This window comes from Eptatretus burgeri, chromosome 7 (genome assembly GCF_056783735.1).
Source record: "Eptatretus burgeri isolate ZD-2024b chromosome 7, Ebu_testis_v1, whole genome shotgun sequence".
NCBI lineage: Eukaryota > Metazoa > Chordata > Myxini > Myxiniformes > Myxinidae > Eptatretus > Eptatretus burgeri.
In genome coordinates, this window is record NC_140967.1 from 16296672 (window position 1) to 16322555 (window position 25884).

Genomic DNA, 25884 nt, shown 5'->3' on the forward strand with positions numbered 1-25884 from the left:
TGAGGAGGGATTTTGCCATTTTTTTGCGCATTGGATTTTATTTCTTGCGCATTTGCGTCCATCTTGGTGTTTGTTGTTTGTAAATCAGCCCTCATCGCATTCATTTGTTGCATCAATTGCTTCATTCCCTCCATAATCTGGTCGAAGTCAGATGGTCCCAATGAGGCCGATTCGCCGCGGACCGGGGGAAAAGTTTGGTGCAGGGGGCGCTCATACGCTGCCCCTCCCATGCCCATTACAACCTCTGGGTTTGGCTGCGGGGAAATGTCCTGCATGGGGTGTCCTGGACAGTGGTTTCGTCCTGGGCCATACATTCTACTAACACTACACTACTACCCACCTGCTTCAGCCCATCTTGGTTTGACATGTTGCGTGTTGGGAAATAAATTTAAAACGCTCGTAATTTGGGGGAACGGGGGTGGGGGGGTTTCTTCGTACACCCCTGATCCGCCCGTAAATTTCTCTCTGGACCCGGAGGGGTTCGAATCCCTCTCCTGACACCAATTTGTTGTGGAGCCAAGCATCAGCTGCAAGCACGACCGCTAGGTGGAGCAGTAGGGTCGACTCTACTGAACACCCGGAATCTAGATCGTACCTTTCGGAAAACTCCGAGGGTCCGGGTCCCTTACCGGACCGTGAATCGTCAATAATTCCACCATGTGGGACAGGGTTATTTGCCAAACTTCAAAATACCTAGAGACCCACGTGGTGAGCTACCGGGTATTCACACCCTTGATGGAGCTCGAACGGGACGAGCAGTTTCCGTGCTCGAACCGTGCATAACCCGAGCGGATGGTTACCGATATCCGTCGGTCCAAACGTTCATCTAGAGCAGCAACGGCCTTTTTAATTCTCCAACACGCACCTTGCTAAACCTATAAAGGAAAGGACGAGGACAAGCTGAAACATTCAACAAATGGGGTATTTATTAACAGTAGGTGGGGAAGGAGGGAAGCACGTAAGGGCAGAGTTATCACGACTAATAGAAATGCAAGTATGTACAGCAAAGAGCACTTAAACAATTCCTACTTACAGACAGGGCCCACAGACAGACGCACACCCAAAAGAAACGAAAGGGACCTTCCCGCCTCGTGGGGTCTTCGACAAGACGGGCGAACTAGGACGAGACCAGCCGCGTTGAGATGCGATCAGACCAACGCCAGTGACGACACGAGACCAGAAGTGTCGAGCGATGCATTCCGCGCTCAAGCAGACTACGCGCTCGAGCTGATGGAGAACCAGACTCCAGCGACAGGACGAGATGAGAGCAGACGCCGGCGACAGGACAAGATTAATCTCCTCCGTTCGTCCAAAATCACCTACCTCTTCTCTATAGGAGGGAGTGGCCTCTTTCCCTGACCACTCGCCCCTTGATTGGCAGGAACCATCGCGCAATTCCCTGGCCACCCTGCATTGGACAGACGCACGGCAGGCGGGACAACTCCCACCTTTCTGGGTGGAGTTCCGAGTGGAGGCGTTTGTGGCTCTGCCCACCTCCTGACCTCTGGCCACATGCCTAATGGCAATCATGCTGAGTCGGAAACGGGGGCAGGTGAGACGCCCGCTCCTTGATGATTGGCTGAGGGACGCCATGCCTATGTTAGGCTCCGACCACGCGCGCTTGCTGGCGAGCACGCGAAGGATGCCGCGAGCAGAGCGTTGTCGTGTGAAAGTGAAGATGGTGTTGTTGTCGTGGTTATAAGTGTAAAAATCCTATCTATAAAAATAACTCAGCGCATGTACATTTAATTACCCATTAAACAAGGGAAAGGGAGCTATCTATCCACATTCACTTATCGAAATAACTGAGCTCCGGGACCTGTATATTGAGTACTCATGGCTTCCAGATTCATAACACTATGTAGATATATATATATATATATACACACACACACATTTAAATATATATATATATATATATATATATATATATATATATATATATATATATATATATATATATATATATATATATATATCTCGACTCCTCCCATGATCTTCCAACCGAAGAAGTTGTAAAAAAATGCAACTATGAAAGGCTACCCAAGGTAAGCCCATTTGCTGCTTCAAACCCTTCCCAGAGTTCCTCCACAGCTGTGAAGACGTTCACAAGTAGTACATACAGGAGAATCCCAATGCTGCGCACCCCCTCAGCTACCAGACCAGTTTCCTCACTTGTTGGCTAATCATCAGTGACAGCACAGACACAAATGCATGCCAATGGACTCCCAAGCATGTACCACATGTAAACATCAAAATCAGTCAACATATGAATAAAATACGAAGACCCACCCACATTGCTCACCTGTGAATGGAAGGAATAACCAATTAGCTCTCACCTAATCAATTAAAAGGTTTTACCTTGGGAAGCCTTTTGTGGTTGCTTTATGCAGCTTCTTCAGCTGGAAGAGCTTGGGAGGGGTTGATTTATTTATATAATCCTCGACATGGGTTCAATTGATGACACACGTATGCGATGCAGATGGCTGGAATATGTTTCTTACCTGTTAAATGGTTTATTTTGTATTGAATATGGGTAGGGGGAGGGGTGGGGGAAGGTACACAAGACAAACAGTTCAAAACAAACCAAGCAAATCAAAAGACACAAAGAGGAGACTGGGGACATGCAGACTTATGTGCAGTGAAGAGAAATAAAAAGCGAAACCGAACCCACTCTCGGTGTTACAGATCACACTTACACAAATACTAAGTTTTGCAAGCAGGGACTTTCCTTTGTCTGTGATGTTAAAAAGCAGGACTCAATGCAGACTGCTTTTGAAAGCCAGAAGCGAAATGACGAGAGCCAGTGATAAATGAGTCCAAAGACGGAGTCAGCCAGAGATGAGTAGCGTCTCAACCAGCCCTCATGACCCTCTCTGTCCTTTCTACACAAGTCCTCCTGGTCTTCCCTCTGTCCTCTCTCCAAGCACTGTTGTGTGGTGTGTGTGTGTGTGTGTGTGTGTGTGTGTGTGTGTGTGTGTGTGTGTGTGTGTGTGTGTGTGTGTGTGTGTGTGAGTGTGTGTGTGTGTGTGTGTGTGTGTGTGTGTGTGTGTGTGTGTGTGTGTGTGTGTGTGTGTGTGTGTGTGTGGTGTGTGTGTGTGTGTGTGTGTGTGTGTGTGTGTGTGTGTGTGTGTGTGTGTGTGTGTGTGTGTGTCGTGATAATCTCCCACAGGCAGGCATCAGGAAGACATGGTTGTTGTAATCAGAGCAAGTTCGAGGGAAGCACTTAGTACAAAAAGGCAATTGGGAAATAATTGACTGAAAATCAGGTCATTAGATTTGATGCCCAGCTTGCTTGGTGCTGCTTTCAAAACAAGATCTCTTAAAGAAAGTTTAGATTAAACAAGCAAGACAGCCAGATACTGTGTGATGAGGTAATTACGGTTAAGCCCTTTTTTTTGTTTACTCTTGGTCACACTTGTGACCGAAGTAATGGCTGTGATGAAAACAGGTGACTTGGTACAGGCTGAATTGAACCATTAAATCGTTTGTAGCTGCTGTACTATTGTTCATTGTATGCAGCAACAGCCCTGTACTTTGTTGAATCTTAAAGCTGCCAGTGGGGTGGGGTGGGAGGTGTGGTGGAGGGGGTGAGGGGAGTTACATGACAATCCTTATAAAGAACTCTTCAAGCAAAGATCCTATAAAATGAACATGTGTAAATATCCATGACTCCATTATTACCACCTATTTTTTTTTTATGTTTTCCTCTGTTATTTTATGTTTTTCTGTTTTTTATGTTTTATTTTATCCTATGGACGACACGTTTTAACCCAGAGATACATTAAATACCTAAATCGTTGTGTCGCCTGAGAGGGGTAATGCATAAATACGGTACAATCCATAGCCCCAGGGGCTTGGAGGATGGATTTTTGCTGAGAATTGATTTTATGCTGTGTCACCAGATCCTGTAGAAGCAGTGGATTCCATTGGTGAGACACAAATTAGAATTACTCAACCAACTCGAATGCAAGGTGTAATGCTACCCCCCACCCCGAAGACAAGTCGGTAGGTGGCCAAGCAGTTCTCCATCCCCTCATTTCTTGGCACGACCTTCTCAGCTAATTGTTTCTCACATGCCCAGACAGCATTCACTCTTCCAGTAACCCAAACATTGTTAGCCTCTTCAAATCCAGACTGAGTGCTCACCTCCACTCTTTTGTCACTCACCCACCCCAAACTCCACTCCACCATAGTTAATCCCTCGATTGTAGAATCGTTTCCATGAGTCGGTCCAACCATGGTGCTCTTTCAACTACTTTAAAAGTACTGACCCACTTGCACCTCACGTTATTGCCCGTCGTATATATTCCTGATCATTTTATATTCTCACTGACTCTCCTCTCGTGTACGTCCACAGTAGAAACCATTTACCCTGTATGTCAGCTTTTCCTGTCTGCTTATATGTTTCTTGTCTACTCCGTTTCCCATCCTGTCTTTATGTTCTGACTTATGCTGCCAGTGTTTGTTCCTTCCCCATATATCCATCATCCCTTGCATGGCAACTACCTTCAATCCATCGCTATGTCAACATCACTCCTCAGCAATTTGGCTCTGACATGAGCATCCAAATCCGTTAAAAAAAACATTGAATTATTCACTTACTTTGGCTTGAACCTGATAATTAAGAAGTTTTCTGAGGTCCTTGATGCAAGTGACACTGGTGGTGGATTTAACAAGCAAGGTGGTGGAGTGAAATGGTAACCTTAATTACCTCATTCCATTTCTGGAATGGTGGCCTTTGCAGAAAAAAATGGTAGAATATTTCTCTGCCTTTTCCCAGCTCGTTTTTCAATATATTTTCAGACAACCATAATCACTGAGGACAGGAGTATCTTCCTTACCATCCTCACCCAGGACACAGCTTGTGATCAAGCATACATATTTTGCAGACTTGCACTTCTTTGTTCACATGCAGCACAAGGCTGTGGGGTAGCAACATTGGCTGAGGGTGCGGCTGTGCTGCTGATGCAGTGCCCTCCACAGGTGATGGCAGGAATGAAAAATTTGGCCATGGTGCTCACCGGATGACGGGAATGGGGCAAAGCCTTCGGGATCCCCTCTCTTTGATAATAGGAGGAAAACAGGGTAACCTTCCCGGGTTGGATTGTGGCAGTATGCGTCAGGGTGGTGCTGTGGTGTCGTCCACCAGTTGGCGGTCTCCTTGGGTTAACCTGAGGTGGTCCCTTTGGGTGGGTGCCTGGAACGTCTTCTCCATAAGAGAGAATGATCACCTGCCTCTGTTATGATCTGAGCTCAAGCATTTGAACATCAGTATTGCAGCACTCTCTGAGGTTCGAAGACCACATCGTGGTGAGATCTTGGAGGGTAGTTACACCTACTATTGGTCTGGTCGCTCTGATGGGCACCATGCCCAATGAAGTGCTGCAGCTGTGTCCAATAAGCTGATTCCAATGATAATTGAGGTAACACTGGTCAACGAGCATATGAGACGAAGGATTCGTCACTCCTTGGGTGTCATTTCCCTGGATGCAGTCATCTTTGCAGAGACACTGCATATTCTTTTGGGGGCTCTTAAGGTGCTGATTGAAGAGTGAGAGCCACTGGGTTTACAGGTTTCCTGGGTCAAAACTAAGATCCAGGCTTTAAATGACATCTTGGATGCTGCTATCTTGTCTGTACCTGCTTGTGGTGTGGATGTTGAGGTCACAGAGAGATTCACTAACCTTGGCAGTGATATTCATATCTCTGCTGGCTGTGCACCAGAGGTCAATAGACGTCTGGGCTGGGCCTGGGGTGTCATGGATTCACTGGATCATGAGGTGTGGCGCTGTCGCTACCTGTGCAGGAGGATGAAAGTCCGAGTCTTCAGGTCCTTGGTGCTTACATTCTTGCTCTATGGTGTGAACTTCCAGTGAAATCTAATAGTTTAAAGAAATAACAAGTCATAACTAAGCCGATATACTTATATACTTTCAGCAAGCAAGGCTTTAGTCCCTGCTTCTCCATATATACGCAAGAAAATGGGAAATTTCCAAAGCATCAAACTTATCATTTTCTACTCATTGGAGAATTATATTGCGTGAACAAAAATATTTAGCAATGTGCCAAAATTAACCAACTTCATTGAGCTTTATGATTTAATGTATTCACTGCTTGACACCGTGCATTGCCCCCCAGAGGGACTGCATATCCATAGCATCTGCCAGATCTGTGTCTATACTTTTGGAGGTTCTGTGAGGTGCTCTACAAGGATTCAAAGCAAATCTGGTGAAAAACAGACGTTTTAAAATAAAGTTATAATGTTTGCATGGATCGCGAACCGATGTACCACGTGACACGTGCACAGTTGAGCACACAACGTTGCGGATTATCTGCAATGTTTATTTGATGGGCGATTAAACTTTGTGATGTCTTCAGTGTTGTTCTAAGTTAAACAAGAACTCTTTTGTGGATAAAGTCATTATTTGAATGAATTCATTGAATTTCTTTAACTACGGCGGATGCAATGAAGACTGGCTTCAAAGTATGTATACAGCCGCAACCTGGCCAACTCTGTGAGTTTCAAAGCAAAGTATATTTGATAACACCGGATTTCTGAGCAGTTTTCCGTATGAACGCATTTTATAAATTACAGAGCCAAATTATTTTCCACCCGTAACATGACAATTCTATCCATCCATTGGGACCAAACTCTGCAGAACATTGGTGCTAGCTAAGCAGTCTCCTTGGCTATTGGGTACAATCCTGGACGGGTCACCACTCTGATACAGGATACCAGCAAGCTGGCACTCATTTTGCCAGAGTCACTCACGCACTGGCACACTTCTGTCATCCTCAGAAGGATGACAGGCAGAGTCAATCCCACCTGGTATTAATTAATCAGCAGAGGGGGATTTGACCTCGGGATCCTCAGATCCCAAGCCCATCACCCTAACCATTAAGCCAACACCAGGCATACATGACAATTGGCAGCTGTTGATAAAGATTAATGTTTATGGACATCTCCCTGAAACACCTAAAATTCAACAGTGTTTTTATTATTAGGACCGTATTATTTATTATGTTTTTATTTTTATTATTTTATTTTATTATTACAACAGGAGCGGCAAGAGGTCTCCTTCGGGGCTCCCTGCTGACATTCTCAAAGTTAAGTTCCGGTTGTTATTTGTCCCGTTTTAACTGTTTAATTTTCTCACCTACATGTTAATGTGTGTTCCTAGTTCGGTTTTGTTTCAAAAATCGTGCTATTTTGTGAGTATTTATGTCGACGTTCTTACTTGGTGTTTGAGGCCTAGTCCTAGGTTTGAGGCCTACCAGTTCCACTCGGTGTTCGATCGTTTTTTTTTTGTTTGTTTTTTCTCCCCATTACCTTCAATTTCTATCCTCCCCATTACCTTCAATTTTCATCCTTCCCACTTTCCAAACATCCCCCATTCTCCCAACTAATCTCTTTCTTATCTCAAAAAAAAAATAAAAATAAAAAAATAAAAAAATATACCCAACAACAACAACAACAACAACAACACGCTCACCTTCTCCCGATTCTGCTACTTCTTCTTCCTCTTAACTTCCTCCTCGTCTTCCTCGATTTCTTTTTTTTTTTTACACTTCCATGACCTAATCTGTTGAACTCTCTCATACATTAATATTAACAACAAAAACGATCTTATAATGCTTCATCTTCCTCTCTCACACATGTGGTACTCTTTACTGTTTCACAATGCACTTCTCTTCTGCTATTTTAACAGACTGCTCTCATTTCGACCTCTCCTTCATTCCTTGCCTAAAAAATCCAACTATTACAGCGCTTCTTCTCTCCATGCTCTGAATTCGCCTTCATTGCATCCATCAAGAATTGTGTTAAATCGCATCTCTGACCTAAAACTTTTAAAAACCACAGTTTGCCATGGATGCTCGCTTTCCATCAACCATTCTTTTTTTCCAACTTCAGTGCCAACTCACCCCCTCACCCCTCACTCTCACTCTCAAAGCAACCATCCCACTCTTCTCCCTCCAAGCCTCCCTCTCACCTCTTTCAAAATTCCCCCCTCACCTTTCTCCCACCTTTCATCCCCCTCACTCTTCCTTCTCTAAGATGCCCCCCCCCTCTCATCCACCAACCTGCCTCCCTCCACTGCCCTCTCACCTCCATCTCTTCACTCCACCTCCTCAAATCCTCAACTGCCATCTTCCTTGTCTCTTGTCCCCCCTCTCTCCCAGCACCACAGAGCCTTTTCTCCTCCTCATTCGGCCCCTCCCCTCGCTATTCTGCAATACCCCACACTCCTTCAGCAACCCTCCTTACCTCCCCCCCTCGTCCCTCGTCCTACCCTCCCCCGCCCCCTCCACCTCCTGCACCCAAAGCCTCCTCCCCTACCTCTTCATTAAAAGTGTGGACCTCAAATATCCGGGGCCTTCGCTCAAACCTTTCAGATCTTTCCATACAGGTTGCCACTGACAAACCAGACATCATCTGCCTAACAGAAACTTTCCTCTCCCCAAGACGTGTCTGACTCCCAAGTATCACTCCCTGGTTACTCCCTCTTACGGTATGACAGACCTGAGCCTCGTCCTGGTGGAGGTGTTGCTCTCTTCATCAAAGACTCTATTCCTCACTCTCCCTGCACTGCTCTCACTCCCCCACACCCCAGGAATACCTCTGGCTTCGGCTTCCCCTCCACTCCCACCTCATGTTTATATGTGTACTGTACCGTCCACCGAACAGTGATGACTCCATCTACACCTCACTCTCCGAAAACATGGACCATCTTCTATCTTCTCATCCAAACTCTCTCTTCCTCTTATGTGGCGACTTCAATTGTCATCACGCCAGTTGGCTAGGTGTGGGTACCTCTCTCACCTGCCATGGGACATCAGCAAAAGCTTTCTGTGACTCATTGGGACTGACTCAATCGGTCAACTTCCCGACCCGGATCTCAACCAATGGTACTCCATCTCTTCTGGATCTGATTTTGACAAATTTCCCTGACAATATCTGCTGCTCTTCCTTCGCTCCAATTGGTTCTTCTGACCACGTCCTTGTTAAAGTGGACATCTCTCTGGCTGTCATCAGAGAACCACCTCACCGCCGTCGAGTCTGGCATTTCACTCAAGCCGACTGGCAGGGTCTCCGAGCAGCCATCAAACTTACAGACTGGTCTCCTATCACTACTTTCTCAAACATCAACTCATCCTGGGAATTCTTTCAAAGAAACTTGCTCTCCCTCATGCACAGATTTATCCCCTCTCGTGTTCAGTTGTCTTACCCTTCCTCCCGCCCTTGGTTTACTGAAGCTTGTGGCGAGGCAGTTGTCCTGAAACAACTTGCCTTTGCCTCATGGAAAAGCAAACCCAACTGAGGAGCAATCTCAGTTCTTTCCACAAAGCTCGGAACAAGTGTGTATCTACCCTCAGGAGAGCCAGAAAACAACATCTTTCTCATCTCAAGTCTGAACTCTCAAACCTCTCTCCCTCCTCAAAATCCTGGTGGCGTTTAATCAAATCTGTTTCTGGTGTATGTTCCCCCTCCATCCCCTCCCTTACCTCAAATGGCCGCACTGCTGATTCCACACGTGATAAAGCTGAATGTCTAAACTCGGTGTTTGCAGCTAAATCTTGTGTCCTAAACCCATCACTATCTCTACCCACTTTACCCAGTCGCACCCAACTGTCCCTGGACTCTGTATCCTTTTCTCCTGACAAGGTGGAGAGCTTGCTTTCAAACCTCGAGTCAGATTCTGCAACCGGTCCAGACGGCATCAGCCCACGTGTCCTCAAAGCCTGCTCTTCTGCTCTTGCTCACCCTCTCTCTGTTCTATTCACCCTCTCATTTTCCCAAGGTCATCTGCCATCTGCTTGGAAATCTGCTAACATCACTGCCCTGCATAAAAAAAGGTGCAAAAACAGATCCCTGTAACTACAGACCAATCAGCCTTCTCCCAATCATCAGCAAGGTTATGGAATCCATCATTGCTTCAGACATGAAATCCTTCCTCTTCTCCAATGGCTTGATTTCCAATCATCAATTTGGTTTCAGACCAGGTCACTCTACCCTGGATATGCTGCTTCTGCTCTCCCAACAATGGATGGAGGTCCTCAATGCCAGACAGGAAATCCGAGCCGTATCCCTGGACATATCACGTGCTTTTGACACAGTCTGGCACCCTGCCCTACTCACCAAACTCTCTTCCCATGGTATTCAAGGCCATCTCCACTCATGGCTGCAGACTTCCTCTCCTGTCGATCAACGTGTGGCCCTAAATGGAGTTCTTTCATCCCCTCTTCCTGTGCAGGCTGGAGTTCCTCAAGGTAGCGTTCTGGGCCCTGTTCTTTTTCTGGTTTTCATCAATGATCTCTCGGACTCTCTGGAAAATCCTCTATTTCTCTTTGCCGACGACTCCAGCCTCTGCCGTACCATCTGTCATCCCTCAGACCGGCAAGCAGCAGCTTCTTCGCTCACTGCAGATCCGGATAAAATCACAAACTGGTCCAACACGTGGAGACATGTCTTTCCAATCCACACAAATCTCACACTCTCACTATGTCTCTTCGAAAGGACCGTTTACAAAACCCCCCATCCACTTTCTCAACAATCCTCTGGAAGAAGTCTTTTCTTTCAAGCTTCTGGGTCTCACTATCTGCCATGACCTTTCCTGGGAAAGTCACATTTCCAACCTTGCCTCAAAGCCAGTCGCCGACTGAGAATCCTCCGTCGTGCAAAGTCCTTCCTCGGCCCTCTTGAGCTCCTGACTACTTACAAAGCTTTTGTCCGTAGCCTGATGGAGTACTGCTCTCCCCTCTGGGCTGGTGCTCCTGCCTCCCACCTTTCTCGACTTCACGCTGTCGAAACCAGGGCTTTTAAGATCATTGGCATCTCCCGCAATGAAGCTGAGTCTTTGGGCCTCTCACTCAATCACCGCAGGTTGGTCGGTGGTCTTTCTGTCTTCTACCGACTCCTCTCAGCCTTGCCCCCTGCTCTCTCTGCGATTTGTCCCAACCACATTTCCACAGGGCGCTCAAGGTCCGCCAACAACCCCTTCTGGTAAAACTACCAAAATCACGAATCACTGCTCATCTTCACTCTTTCATTCCTCTTTTTTTCCCGCCTTTGGAATAAACTTCCTCACTCTATTCTTTCCCATTCTTCCCTCCAGGCTTTCAAAACAGCTGTTCACCACCACCTCTTATCTTCCCCCCATCCAAATCCTCGATCTTTTCTACCCCGATAATCCACCCAAGCCCACTTCCTTCAATTCTCCTGCTTTCCTTCCTGAAAGTCCCTGTAATGTCCATCTTCTCCTCGCCATGTTCCCCGTCCCATCCCCATCCCTCTCCCTTCCACAGTTCACCTGTGTCTGTTCCCCAATGTTTTGTCCCTTCCACTCCCACCCCTCTTGTCTCATGCCTCCTTGCTGTGAGTTGTGTGTTAGCTCTCATACGAGCCTCGACCAAGGTATACAAAAAAAAAAAAAAAAAAAAAAAAAAAAAATTGTTTTTTGAAATTCCCCCAAAACAAGGGTGAAATCCACTCAAGGTTTTTGGGTTGTATACAGTATGTAATGTAGTCAGTAATCACATGGACTCCAATCTGCCGATTCCTGAAGAATTGCCGATCTCTATGTCTGGCTCTCTCTCCGGACGTGTCTGGCGGTGATTATGTACAGATGGAGTTTGCCTCCGGATGTGTCTGGACGGAGTTTGCCTCAGGACAGCTCAGCTCCCGATGCGTCCGGGCAGTGTTTGTCTCCGGACAGCTTAACTCCAGACGCGTCTCCCCAACCCCTCCTCGCTCCCCCCTCCCTCCCCCTCTCTTCCCCACTCCTCCAAACTCTCCCTCCCTCCTCCCTCCTTTATCTTCCCTCCTCCACCTCCTCACTCCTCTTTTTATCCTCCTCTCTTTGTGCCCCTCCTCTTTTCTCCCCCCCCCCGTAATAGTGAACACAGTGAGCTTCATACTTAACGCGTGCACATGAGAGAATAGGAAACAACAACAACAACAACAACAACAACAACACAATACCCGGCAATTTGGAATCCGTGTTGTTGGCTCTGACTCTTTTGCTTCCGTTTTTTTTTTTTTGCTTCTGGTATTTTTTGTTTCCGGTTTTTGTCATGGGGAATGATGCATGCCAGGAGATAAAGGCATCATCGGAGACATGAAAGACCCAAATAATATCAGACATGGTGATTCTAGTAATTTTTTTTTCGCTTCTAGTATTTTTTTTTGGATGAGATCCTGTTCGAGGCGGTGTAGTTGTTGTTGTGAAGGTAATGTTGAGGTATAATGTTGAGGTAATATTTATTTTTTTAGAAGAGATCCTGTTCTTGGCGGTGTAGTTGTCGTTGTGAAGGTAATGTTGAGGTATAATATTGAGGTAATATTTTTTTTTTGAGATGAGATCCTGTTCTTGGCGGTGTAGTTGTCGTTGTGAAGGTAATGTAGATGTATAATGTTGGAGTAATATTAATTTTTTTAGATGAGATCCTGTTCTCGGCGGTGTAATTGTCGTTGTGAAGGTAATGTAGAGGTATAATGTTGGAGTAATATTAATTTTTTTAGATGAGATCCTGTTCTCGGCGGTGTAGTTGTCGTTGTGAAGGTAATGTAGAGGTATAATGTTGGGGTAGTATTAATTTTTTTAGATGAGATCCTGTTCTAGGCGGTGTAGTTGTCGTTGTGAAGGTAATGTAGAGGTATAATGTTGGGGTAGTATTAATTTTTTTAGATGAGATCCTGTTCTAGGCGGTGTAGTTGTCGTTGTGAAGGTAATGTAGAGGTATAATGTTGGGGTAGTATTAATTTTTTTTGATGAGATCCTGTTCTAGGCGGTGTAGTTGTCGTTGTGAAGGTAATGTTAAGGAATTTTGTTGATGTGAAGGTAATGTAGTTGTCGTTGTGAAGGTAATGTTGAGGTATAATGTTGAGGTAATATTAATTTTTTTACATGAGATCCTGTTCTAGGCGGTGTAGTTGTCGTTGTGAAGGTAATGTTAAGGAATTTTGTTAATGTGAAGGTAATGTAGTTGGCGTTGTGAAGGTAATGTTGAGGAAATGTTTTTTTTTCAGATGAGATCCTGTTCTCGGTGGTGATGTTGTAGTTGTGAAGGTAATGTTGAGGAAATTTTTTTTTCAGATGAGATCCTGTTCGAGGCCGTGTAGTTATTGTTATGAAGGTAATGTTGAGGTAATATTTATTTTTGCAGATGAGATCCTGTTCTTGGCGGTGTGGTTGTTGTTGTGAAGGCAATGTTAAGGTAATATTTATTTTTTCAGAGCAAAAAGACTTTAATTTTATATATTTAAGAAGCGAATGTAAGAAAAATTCTATGTTAGCTTCTCAGCTTTGCCTATTCCATATTATTCCCGTCAGTGAAGCAACAGGTGGTATTTGTTCATATTTAAAAATACTTGAAGGATAACATGTTTAATTGCACTTGGTACGGATTGCTAACTGCGCTGTAAATATGGAATACTTAGTACTCTGTCGAGCTGTGGTTTTGAGATCATTCATGATGAAATGAAAATTAAATTAAATGGGGTTTTTTTGACATTGTTTGGATTTAGAAGTTTTCATTGCCTGAAAGCAGATAATATCTTAACAACTCCAAATCATCAATGCTTTTGTAAAACAAATTCTCAACAGGAGCATTTTTGAAGCTGACACCCTGCCAGGAAGATAAGAAAACTTTCACCACCATGAAATGAGAAAATGAAGGAGCTATTTTCATGCTAACATTGTACATTTAATGTCAAAACTCCATCTTGTATTGCAGTCAAATGGCTGTCCCAAGGGCATAGAAATAGAAAGTCGAAATATCAGCTTTGCCACCTTTCCTTCACCTCACCTAGACAAAATTCAAATTTGACTGTTACCTTGAAAGGGTGAATCCAATATAAGTTATATTAAATTCCAGAAGAACATCAGGGGAGATTGCAAAATTTTGTGAAATAATGTTAGCTTTACACTTGAAAGTTCAGCTAAGAATTATTTCAGAGCTCATATGTTAATATAATATAGGATTTGAACTCATTGAGCTTACCTTGAATATTGCCAATGCAAGTTCCAAACAGAGAAACTAATCCTCAAAGCCTCGGTCAGGTTCACTGGCACTTCTTCCTGATGTACCAAAAACAACACAACATACTCTTTAAACAAAGAAGTTATGCAAGAGTCATAGTTAAAATGCGTGAGCTAGAAATTAGAATTTTTACCAATGTCGGACGTCACCCAAGGGATCTTGCAAATGGATCTTCTTTTAACTTTCCTTTAGACAGAATTTTTTTTGTTATCTTGGTGGGAGAATTGACAGAAAACGTTTTTCACTTGAATCTGTAATGATTTATTTTATTTTGTTTTTTTTCACACAGGATTGAGGTTCATGGAAGAGCGAGGTGATGGAGGGTAAAAAGGCACCGAACTGACTGTGGGGAAACAGTTGGACATAATGAGCAGAGGAATTAATGAATGAGAAAAGAAGAATGACGCGGAAGGTGAGAGGGATACACAGTTACCAGAAAGTAAGAGGGCTACATTATGTTAGGAGGTTAAGGGGGTAAAAAAAAATAAAGATTGCTGGCGGGGTAGATAATGAGATGAGCTGGTGGTGCAACCCCTCCTTGATGCACTGGAGGGGCAAGGAGTATTGAACAGCCTCAAGATGCAGTTACACAAATGGGAATAAAGTGGAAGAAAAGATTTGAGGTGTGAAGTCAGCCTGGATTTTGGAATTGTTACCATCGCCGAAGGAGAGGGTATTCCGTTTGGGTCCGTTTGTTACTTGGCAAAAAAAAAAACATTTGACAAGTGTGTTGATCGCCTCCGTTTGTTTGTGTGTTGGTGTGTGTTTGTGTGTTTGTTTGTCTGTCCTCTCACTTCCAGCCCAAACCACTCAACCGATAGCTCGGAAATTTTCAGAGATTAATGTCACCGACCCTGTAACGGTCCCGTATTGAGGTTCCCTAAAATTCGGTCGACCAAAAAGGTCTACAAAGACCAATACTGTATGCCAATTTGAGCCAAATTTTCTAAAATCCTCCAATTTCATCTGGCTGACTTGAAATTTGAACAGTATTTGCATATCAGGCCAAATAATTCAACCACCTATTCATTTTCAGATCAACATTGGCCAAAAGGCCAATTTGGGCCAAATTGTCTAAAATCCTCAATTTTCATCCGATTGACTTGAAATTTGAAGAGCATTTTTACGTCAGGTCGCTGAATTCAACCACTAATTAATTTTAAGGTCAAGAGGTCAACACACGTCTAATTTCTAAAATTGATAGGCCCTAATAGATAGGGCCAAAAACTAAATATATCACTATCTCAAAAAGTTGTGGACGAGTTGTGACAAAACAAGGTGGGTGGGTTGGATAGGTGACAAGAACAAGCGGATTGGATTTTGGTTTGTATCCAGCCCATCCCTGGGATACAAAATGTAAACTGTTCCACCTGGCAGAGGTATGCGCTCTAACGGATGCCATTCTACGTTGTGCTGTTTTGCCAAGTTGTCAAGTTGTCACTCGATGAGTGATTTTCATTTGTTTGTGTTTGTCTATCCGCTCGCCTCCAGCCCAAACCGATCAACTGATCATTCTGAAATTTTCAGAGATTAATGTCACCAACCCTGCGACAGTGCCACATTGAAGTTTCCTAAAATTTGGTTGACCGAAAAGGTCTACATAGGCCAATAGGCCAATTTCAGCCAAATTTTCTAAAATCCTCAAATTTCATCCGATTGACTTGAAATTTGAACAGGATTTGCATATCAGATCAGTGAATTCAATCAACTATTACTTTTGAGGTTAATATTAGTCAAAAGGTCAACATAGGTCATAAGGTCAACCCAAAATAGGCCTAATTTTTTTATTTTTTCCAAAATGATCAATTTTCATCCGATTGACTTGAAATTTGAACAGGATTTTCATATTCGGTGAATGAATTCAACCACCTATTAATTTTGGGGTAAACTTAGGCCAAAAGGTCTACATAGGCCAATCGGCCAATTTGGGCCATATTTTCTAAAATCCTCAATTTTCATCTGATTAACTTGAAATTGGAAGAGAATTTGCAAACCAGGTCACTGAATTCAAGCACCTGTTAATGTTGAGGTAAACATAGGCCATTAGGTCAAAATAGGTCAAAAGGTCAATTTGGGCCAAATTTTCTAAAATCCTCAATTTTCATCTGATTGACTTGAAATTTGAAGAGCATTTGCATATCCTGTCCCTGAATTCAACCACCTATTAATTTCGAGGTCAACCTGGACCAAAAGGTCAACACAGGCCAGATTTCTAAATTCCTCAATTTTCATCCGATTGACTTGAAATTTGAAGAGGATTTATATTTCATGTCAATGAATTCAACAAGCCAATTATTTTTGAGGTTGGCATTGGCCAAATGGTCAACATAGGTGCAAGGTCAGCAACTAAGGTGATATTTCTAAAATCCTCAATTTTCATCCGGTTGACTTGAAATTTGAAGACGATATATATTTCAGGTCACTGAATTCAACCACCAATTATTTTGGAGGTCAACATTGCCCAAACGGTCAACATCGCCCGAATTTCTAAAATTGTGAATTTTCATCCGAATCACTTGAAATTTGAAGAGGAGTTGCATATTTGGTGATTGAATTCAACCACCAATTATTTTTGAGGTAAAATTTGCTTTATGGATTTTGCAAGTATCGTGCTCTGCACGTCTTCTTGTATGTTTATCCTTTTAAATGGTGAGCGTCAACCAAGCAGCGAAAGAAACACGTACCATTCTTGAAGTCTTTGGTCTGACTCGGCCAGAGATCGAACCACTGACCTTCCCAGATTCAAAGCAGATGGTCTCGTAATTAAGCTTACACCACTGAATGTAACCTAACCTAATATTATATATGCCCTTCAACGAAACAGTTGAAGAGCACTTCGTTTTGTCTTGAATGTCAATTTGTAATTATATTTTTAAAAACCAAAACCGCTGTGATGTCAATAACACCGCTGTCGACAAAAATCAAAGCTTGGAGAGCACTCGCCACGTGACTTAAGCACTCAACAAGCATTCCAACGAAACGGTTGATAAGGAACCGCTGGCTTGGCAAGCGATAACAAGCTGATTGGTAATGGGACAAACCCACAAAAACCCCGAAACATCGCTGATTTCTTCACATTTTCAGATTTCAACACTTATTTAGTCCACGTGATCCCGACCTCAAAACCGAGATCATATTTCGATTATATACCTTAATTGGTCTGCGAGAGTAGATCGTAGAAAATCGCATCATATAAAACAGAGGTTCACACAATATTTATTTTGATTTGTTTTAGTTTCTCCAATGAGTATCAGCAGAAATGGTTTGGAACTCAAGAAAAACAGTCAGCATTGAGCACATTCATCTGCTTTTCCCAAGCATCACTCCGATTTTTAAAGCGCCTCTCAGCTTAATATGCATCTTTCTCCTCTGCAAGCGCTCTCTCAGCGCGTCCGCCCCAGACGAGGAACTCCCAAACCGCTCTTTTCTCGTGCTGAACGCTCCTGATCTACCTCTTCTTCCTCCTTGTTCGCACATTTTCAGTTCTTTTTTTTGAGTTTTAATGGCGCTTTCAGAGCCAGTAGGCTCTATACATGCTACGCACCCGAGCGTGGTCAAAATCGTTTATTATCCCATCGAGTGTAAATAAATTTAAATGGATTTCCCAAATTCCTTCAGGAATTTTAGTACCAGCTTACAGAGTTGATGGTGCTTCTGGTTCATCAGCCTCAACACCCTGGTAGATCCAACACCTTGATCTCCATTACTCCAACATTCTGCACAAGATGCCACCTGGGACTCTCATAAAAGGGCAATTTAGGAATAAATAGTTCAGGTTTTCGGATTTTCTGCACGTCTCACAAAACCCCATAGGATGACACCAAATTTTATACAGGTATGAATTTAGGCGGCAATGCACGAGTCTTAGCCTACCAAGAGCCACCTGGTCTCTCTGGGAAAGCATGGGAAGTTTAACTAGAGGTACCACATCCGGATGCACTATGTGATAGGATCTTCCCTTCGTGCTGGAGTCCCACTGAAATTGCCATTTTTTTCTGAATCTGACCCTTGGCCAGACTCATAATTTCTGATTGCCCCAGGGGGATCTGGGTAACATTTTCCAGTTTAAGGCCATGCTTAGCCATTAGATCACAGGTCTCATTTCCACCATTTCCACCATGAGTAGGAATCCAGCACAGGTCGACCCAGTTCTCCTCAGATCTATTCTTTTATCTTATAAATTATTGACTTACAACATAACTTATAAGTTAAATATTATCATTTATAAACTTAATTTTGTGCACTTAAATTTTGAAATCACAGTATATCAATTATCAGAATTATCAGGGAAGAATATTACCTGCACTTGCTGAGAAAACTTTCCATCAAAGCCTCTGTTGTGGACTGGAAGGACGCTTTTGAGCTTTCTTAGCATCTTTGAAGGACGAATTTAGTTTTTTTTTAACCGTGCATGAGTACCGCATGCATACCAGTCATGTGAACTGCTGCAGGTAATGCATAAAATCGCTCCAAGCTCCTAATTTGAAAACTACAGCACTTACAAAAGTGATGTGCACAGTCATTTGTAGGTGTGAAGATGAGTCATTCGACGATATTAGTGAAGAAAGTGAACAAAACAAACATTTTAGCGCTTTGTCCATAAGAAACTGTTGTGGCTTGTTCCAAGTCAAGGCATTGTTGAGCAGGCCGAACAAAATGGTGAATTCAGGTCCCTGCTAAGGAGAGTGGGCTGACCAAGAATGAAACTTTGACAATGCATAATTATAAAAGGCTTTACCCAAATACGTTAATCATTTTCAAAAGGGGTGTATAAATTTACCCAAACACCCAATTTTCATTCATGCACTCCCTTGGATTACCCTGAGGATGCATACAAAATTTCAGGCTGCTCAGTTTGATGGTTTTGGAGTTATGGAGGAGGTTCGATTTCTGATCTGTGCATGTAATATTCCCACATATACATGTGTTTGTTTGCTGTTCATTTATAATTATATTCCTACGCCCCTGTGGTGAATAATAGCGGACATGGAATTGTCCCCCCCCCCACATGGGGGGAAGACCCTCTCATGGACAGGCCCTTTCTGCTCCTATGGTTGGCAGTGAGTGTCCTGGAAGCAGTGGGGGGAACAGAGTGGCATCTCCACGTGTGGGAGAATTGCATGCTCAGCTGGTGGGTCACCGAGCTAGCAGAGCACTCATATGGTTCACCAGAGGACCTGGGTTTGATTCCTGGTCTGGGCACATAATTCTCCCACATATACTTATGTTTGTTTCCTGTTCATTAATAATTATAAATATAAGTGGACTAACCTCTGAGCTGTATAGCCTGGGTTCAAATCTCGACCCAGCTATAAACTGTTATCTTGGTGTTTCATGGGCAGTAAAATACATCAATATGTGTTTTTCATTATTTTCAGCAAACTCATCTGCATTCCAACGATTTTATAATGCACGGCCTTGTATTTGCATTCAACTTGCACTGACAAAGTGATCGCTATCCAGCTTTTCCAGCAATATGGAACATTATCATCGGATTATATGCCTGGTGTTGGCTTAATGGTTAGGGTGGTAGGCTTGGGATCCCCAGATCCTGAGTTCAAATCCCACTCAGCTGTTCAATTAATACTAGGTGGGGTTGACTGCCTGTCATCCTTCCAAGGTCGGCAAAATGATTTCCGACTTGCTGGTATCCTGTGTCGGATTGGCGACCTGTCCAGGATTGTACCCAATAGCCAAGGAGACTGTTTAGGCAGCACCAACGCTCTGCACAGAGTATGGTCCTGATGGATCGATCATCGGGTTCAGTGTAGCCACCATGACTTATGCAGAGGTCTGACTGGATATGTAAACATGCAATACTTTAAATATGTACTGTAACACTTACCACTGAACACCCTTTGTAAACCATAAATATTTATTATTTCCTTCCACTGTACCCACTGTCCGTAAATCGTAAATGTTGACAACTTCCAACTACTGTGCACAGTCCATAAACGACAGAAACTCAGACACTTCTCTAACCATAGCATCATAAAACCGAGAAACAGCGGCTGTCTTCTGGAGTGATCATGCTCATGTAAGATCACATGACATATTTAATTGAACAAAAAAAGATGGATGAGCAATATCCATCGGGACCAGTGATCTTTATGACCCCCATTAAACCTTCCTACCATAACCCTCTTACTTGCTGGTTTCAGTGCAGTATATTTTTTGTCTGTCTCTGTCGTTCTCTGTACCTCCCTGACTCTCTTCCTGTTCATTCATCCTTTTTTTTTTTTTTTTTTTTTTTTTTGTATACCTTGGTCGAGGCTCGTATGAGAGCTAACACACAACTCACAGCAAGGAGGCATGAGACAAGAGGGGCGGGAGTGGAAGGGACAAAACAGTGGGGAACAGACACATTAGGTGAACTGTGGAAGGGAGAGGGATGGGGATGGGACGGGGAACATGGCGAAGAGAAGATGGACATTACAGGGACTTTCAGGAAGGAAAGCAGGAGAATTGAAGGAAGTGGGCTTGGGTGGATTAACGGGGATAGAAAAGATCGAGGATTTGGATGGGGGAAGATAAGAGATGGTGGTGAACAGCTGTTTTGAAAGTCTGGAGGGAAGAATGGGAAAGAATAGAGTGAGGAAGTTTATTCCAAAGGCGGGAAAGAAGAGGAATGAAAGAGTGAAGATGAGCAGTGATTCGTGATTTTGGTAGTTTTACCAGAAGGGGGTTGTTGGCGGACCTTGAGCGCCCTGTGGAAATGTGGTTGGGACAAATCGCAGAGAGAGCAGGGGGGGCAAGGCTGGAGAGGAGTCGGTAGAAGACAGAAAGACCACCGACCAACCTGCGGTGATTGAGTGAGAGGCCCAAAGACTCAGCTTCATTGCGGGAGATGCCAATGATCTTAAAAGCCCTGGTTTCGACAGCGTGAAGTCGAGAAAGGTGGGAGGCAGGAGCACCAGCCCAGAGGGGAGAGCAGTACTCCATCAGGCTACGGACAAAAGCTTTGTAAGTAGTCAGGAGCTCAAGAGGGCCGAGGAAGGACTTTGCACGACGGAGGATTCTCAGTCGGCGACTGGCTTTTGAGGCAAGGTTGGAAATGTGACTTTCCCAGGAAAGGTCATGGCAGATAGTGAGACCCAGAAGCTTGAAAGAAAAGACTTCTTCCAGAGGATTGTTGAGAAAGTGGATCGGGGGGTTTTCTAAACGGTCCTTTCGAAGAGACATAGTGAGAGTGTGAGATTTGTCTGGATTGAAAGACATGTTCCACGTGTTGGACCAGTTTGTGATTTTATCCAGATCTGCAGTGAGCGAAGAAGCTGCTGCTTGCCGATCTGAGGGATGACAGATGGTACGGCAGAGGGTGGAGTCATCGGCAAAGAGAAATAGAGGATTTTCCAGAGAGTCCGAGAGATCATTGATGAAAACCAGAAAAAGAACAGGGCCCAGAACGCTACCTTGAGGAACTACAGCCTGCACAGGAAGAGGGGATGAAAGAACTCCATTTAGGGCCACACGTTGACTGCGACAGGAGAGGAAGTCTGCGAGCCATGAGTGGAGATGGCCTTGAATACCATGGGAAGAGAGTTTGGTGAGTAGGGCAGGGTGCCAGACTGTGTCAAAAGCACGTGATATGTCCAGGGATATGGCTCGGATTTCCTGTCTGGCATTGAGGACCTCCATCCATTGATGGGAGAGCAGTAGCAGCATATCCAGGGTAGAGTGACCTGGTCTGAAACCAAATTGATGATTGGAAATCAAGCCATTGGAGAAGAGGAAGGATTTCATGTCTGAAGCGATGATGGATTCCATAACCTTGATGATGATTGGGAGAAGGCTGATTGGTCTGTAGTTACAGGGATCTGTTTTTGCACCTTTTTTATGCAGGGCAGTGATGTTAGCAGATTTCCAAGCAGATGGCAGATGACCTTGGGAAAATGAGAGGGTGAATAGAACAGAGAGAGGGTGAGCAAGAGCAGAAGAGCAGGCTTTGAGGACACGTGGGCTGATGCCGTCTGGACCGGTTGCAGAATCTGACTCGAGGTTTGAAAGCAAGCTCTCCACCTTGTCAGGAGAAAAGGATACAGAGTCCAGGGACAGTTGGGTGCGACTGGGTAAAGTGGGTAGAGATCGTGATGGGTTTGGGACACAAGATTTAGCTGCAAACACCGAGTTTAGACATTCAGCTTTATTACGTGTGGAATCAGCAGTGCGGCCATTTGAGGTAAGGGAGGGGATGGAGGGGGAACATACACCAGAAACAGATTTGATTAAACGCCACCAGGATTTTGAGGAGGGAGAGAGGTTTGAGAGTTCAGACTTGAGATGAGAAAGATGTTGTTTTCTGGCTCTCCTGAGGGTAGATACACACTTGTTCCGAGCTTTGTGGAAAGAACTGAGATTGCCCTCAGTTGGGTTTGCTTTCCATGAGGCAAAGGCAAGTTGTTTCAGGACAACTGCCTCGCCACAAGCTTCAGTAAACCAAGGGCGGGAGGAAGGGTAAGACAACTGAACACGAGAGGGGATAAATCTGTGCATGAGCGAGAGCAAGTTTCTTTGAAAGAATTCCCAGGATGAGTTGATGTTTGAGAAAGTAGTGATAGGAGACCAGTCTGTAAGTTTGATGGCTGCTCGGAGACCCTGCCAGTCGGCTTGAGTGAAATGCCAGACTGGACGGGGGTGAGGTGGTTCTCTGATAACAGCCAGAGAGATGTCCACTTTAACAAGGACGTGGTCAGAAGAACCAATTGGAGCGAAGGAAGAGCAGCAGATATTGTCAGGGAAATTTGTCAAAATCAGATCCAGAAGAGATGGAGTACCATTGGTTGAGATCCGGGTCGGGAAGTTGACCGATTGAGTCAGTCCCATTGAGTCGCAGAAAGCTTTTGCTGATGTCCCATGGCAGGTGAGAGAGGTACCCACACCTAGCCAACTGGCGTGATGACAATTGAAGTCGCCACATAAGAGGAAGAGAGAGTTTGGATGAGAAGATAGAAGATGGTCCATGTTTTCGGAGAGTGAGGTGTAGATGGAGTCATCACTGTTCGGTGGACGGTACAGTACACATATAAACATGAGGTGGGAGTGGAGGGGAAGCCGAAGCCAGAGGTATTCCTGGGGGTGTGGGGGAGTGAGAGCAGTGCAGGGAGAGTGAGGAATAGAGTCTTTGATGAAGAGAGCAACACCTCCACCAGGACGAGGCTCAGGTCTGTCATACCGTAAGAGGGAGTAACCAGGGAGAGTAACCATGATTGTCATCCTTTGCTGATGATGCCCAATTGTTGCCCTGCTACCCCACTAAGTGCAACCTTGATCTTCTGAGAGCCTCGCTCTTGTGCAGAAAAATAAATGCATACAAACAACTTCGTATTACTATCATGTAACAACAAATTATAGCCAGTCAAATCCAGAATGGATCCAAAATAAAAATGATGCACAAGCATTATCACTCTAATCCTCCTTTTCTCATTTTTTCCCCCCAAAATACCATCATCAATACATATAAGCCCCCTATCAAATGGTAACACAAAAGCAATGTAAGAAAGGGAAACAAGATCGGTGTATCTTATAAATCCAGAAATCTGGATTGAAGCTAAAACATGACAGAACTATAATGAAATGTTGATACAAACATTTCAGTTAGAAAGTTGCGATGCCAAAATACGAACAAAACTTTTGTCGCAAATCTTCAATTAATTTTATTCTGCATAATTTCTTGCAAAGAAATGAATTGGTGAAGAAGAAATTATTTTCTCATTTCTGATTTTATGTATTCTCTCATTTTCTGATACGTATAAGTGATAAACCTTTTATGCATCTAATCTCCAAGTTTTCTTGTATGTCCAAAGGCAAATTCAGAATTCTAAAAACGTGAAAAAATACATAATTTGTTGAAATTAAAATAAATAATAAAACATTGTGGTATGTGTGCCGGGGTAATTGTATTTTCTCTGGCCAAACCACCTGGAGAAAAACGCGTTTAAATAATGATGGAAATCAAACTATAATTGTTGAATTAGAATATAATTTTTCTCCCGATCACGAGGGAATATTCAGAACCCTCCCATCCCTCTCTCCCCTCCTCCTACTCCCATCTTCTACATCCAGTTCTGTTATCTTACTTGCATGCAGTCTCACAAGTGAGCTGTTCAAAGGCAGAACAACACATTTCCAAGGTCGCAAGAAAAATTTCCATCGAGAAACAGCACTTCTGAAAGCAAATCAGGATAAATTGGTATTTTTATTATTTGCTGTCATGATTTTGTGCATTAATTATTGCTTAAAGTTGTCGTTGTGTTAATAGTGGATTAGTGAGTCATTGCATTAATTTAGAAGTGTGTCGTTTTAGGCCTATTCATGGTCATGTTCAGTAAGTAGAGAGAAAGGAATCGATAGTCACTGAGCAGTGCAGGTAAAGAAAGTTGATGATAATTTGATGGTTGGAAAATGATTCAAAAGTGAGTGAGTCAATTGGAAAACAAGGAGAATGGAGGAAGATTACTCATATAAGCAGTGTGACAAAAAGTTGATGTTGGCAGCATCTGAGAGTAGAGACAGAGGGTAGTCTTTGCTGGAAGAAATTTGTAAAAATAGCCCATGTGTAATATATATATATATATATATATATATATATATATATATATATATATATATATATATATATATATATATATGCATATACTGTATGTGTGTGGTATAAGATTGGGGCGATTGGGATTATACATTTTAAATGAAGGAGGCGATTCCAACCAAAAGTAAACTGGATCTACTCTGCTGATTTGAGCAACAAGAAGGAGCAGACCCGGTTTGAGGTGATGTTTCACCCACTTCACAGCAGGCTTCCTCAGACCAATAGACCCCGAGCCTCAGCACGTGTGCTAGTGGTACTCGAGGTCAAATGGAGGAGTGCTTTTTTGGCAAATCTCCAGCAAAATAAACATCAAATCATATCATCGATGGGCTGCTCTGCTCTTTTTTTGTTTTTACTTACACATGATCTGGTGTTGTGTGTGTGTGTGTGTGTGTGTGTGTGTGTGTGTGTGTGTGTGTGTGTGTGTGTGTGTGTGTGTGTGTGTGTGTGTGTGTGTGTGTGTGTGCGTGTGTGTGCTGTTTTTGTGTGCAGAGCTGAATGCCATTTCTCTAATGCTGGATGGAGACCATTTTGTGTCTGCCTTAATGTCCTCCCATCATCAATCGAAATGAAGTTGTTCCTCAATCATAAACTGACATTTATGGACAAACAGACAGAGACAGAAGTAAACCAATTGCTTAACTCCGCTCTTCCCTTTGCATGGGTGGGATAATGAGTTTGGAGTGAGTAGTGGCAGTTGTGAGGGTTAAGGTTGTTATGTTCTTTCTTCTTTACTCAATCATCTTCCAAACTATTTCCCCTTCTTTCACCACTCCTCTCAGCCATCCTTTGTCTCTGTTATCCTCCTTTCTTACTTTTATTTCAAATTTAACTCCAACCCCACCCCCACCCATTTTCCAGTTTGTGTCAAAAGACATGGAACACAGCCAATTTTATTGAGAACTAGCAAAAGTACCTGTCCCCAGTGATGGGAGAAGCTAGCCTGGTGATATGGGAAGTAACCGTGGAAGATGACAGTCATGCAGTTACCTGGGAATATTTAATCTGACCTGCAGGGCTTAAGTTCAGCATTGTCCTTCAGGTGAGCACCTCCACCATGGGAGGGAGTACCCTACTTGATACGCCTTTGGTTGGCAATGTGCTGCAGCACTTTTCTTGTTGAAAAAACAAACAAACTTGATTTGTATCGTATGAAACAACTCGGATTTAAGAGTAACATACTTTGTGCAGCACGTTTCTGGGCCACTGGAGGGAAAGGCATGGCCTGGCTAATGGTCAGTGCTTGTGATGCTGGG

The 25884-nt window shown here is 43.6% G+C and overlaps 1 long non-coding RNA gene across 1 annotated transcript; it reads left to right on the forward strand.

The window, feature by feature from the left end:
• Positions 1–3961: 3961 nt before the first annotated feature.
• Positions 3962–24587, forward strand: LOC147022735 (uncharacterized). Its single transcript, XR_015059695.1, has 3 exons — positions 3962–4008; positions 14333–14455; positions 24106–24587. It is a non-coding gene; the product is annotated as an uncharacterized LOC147022735 (long non-coding RNA).
• Positions 24588–25884: the final 1297 nt, after the last annotated feature.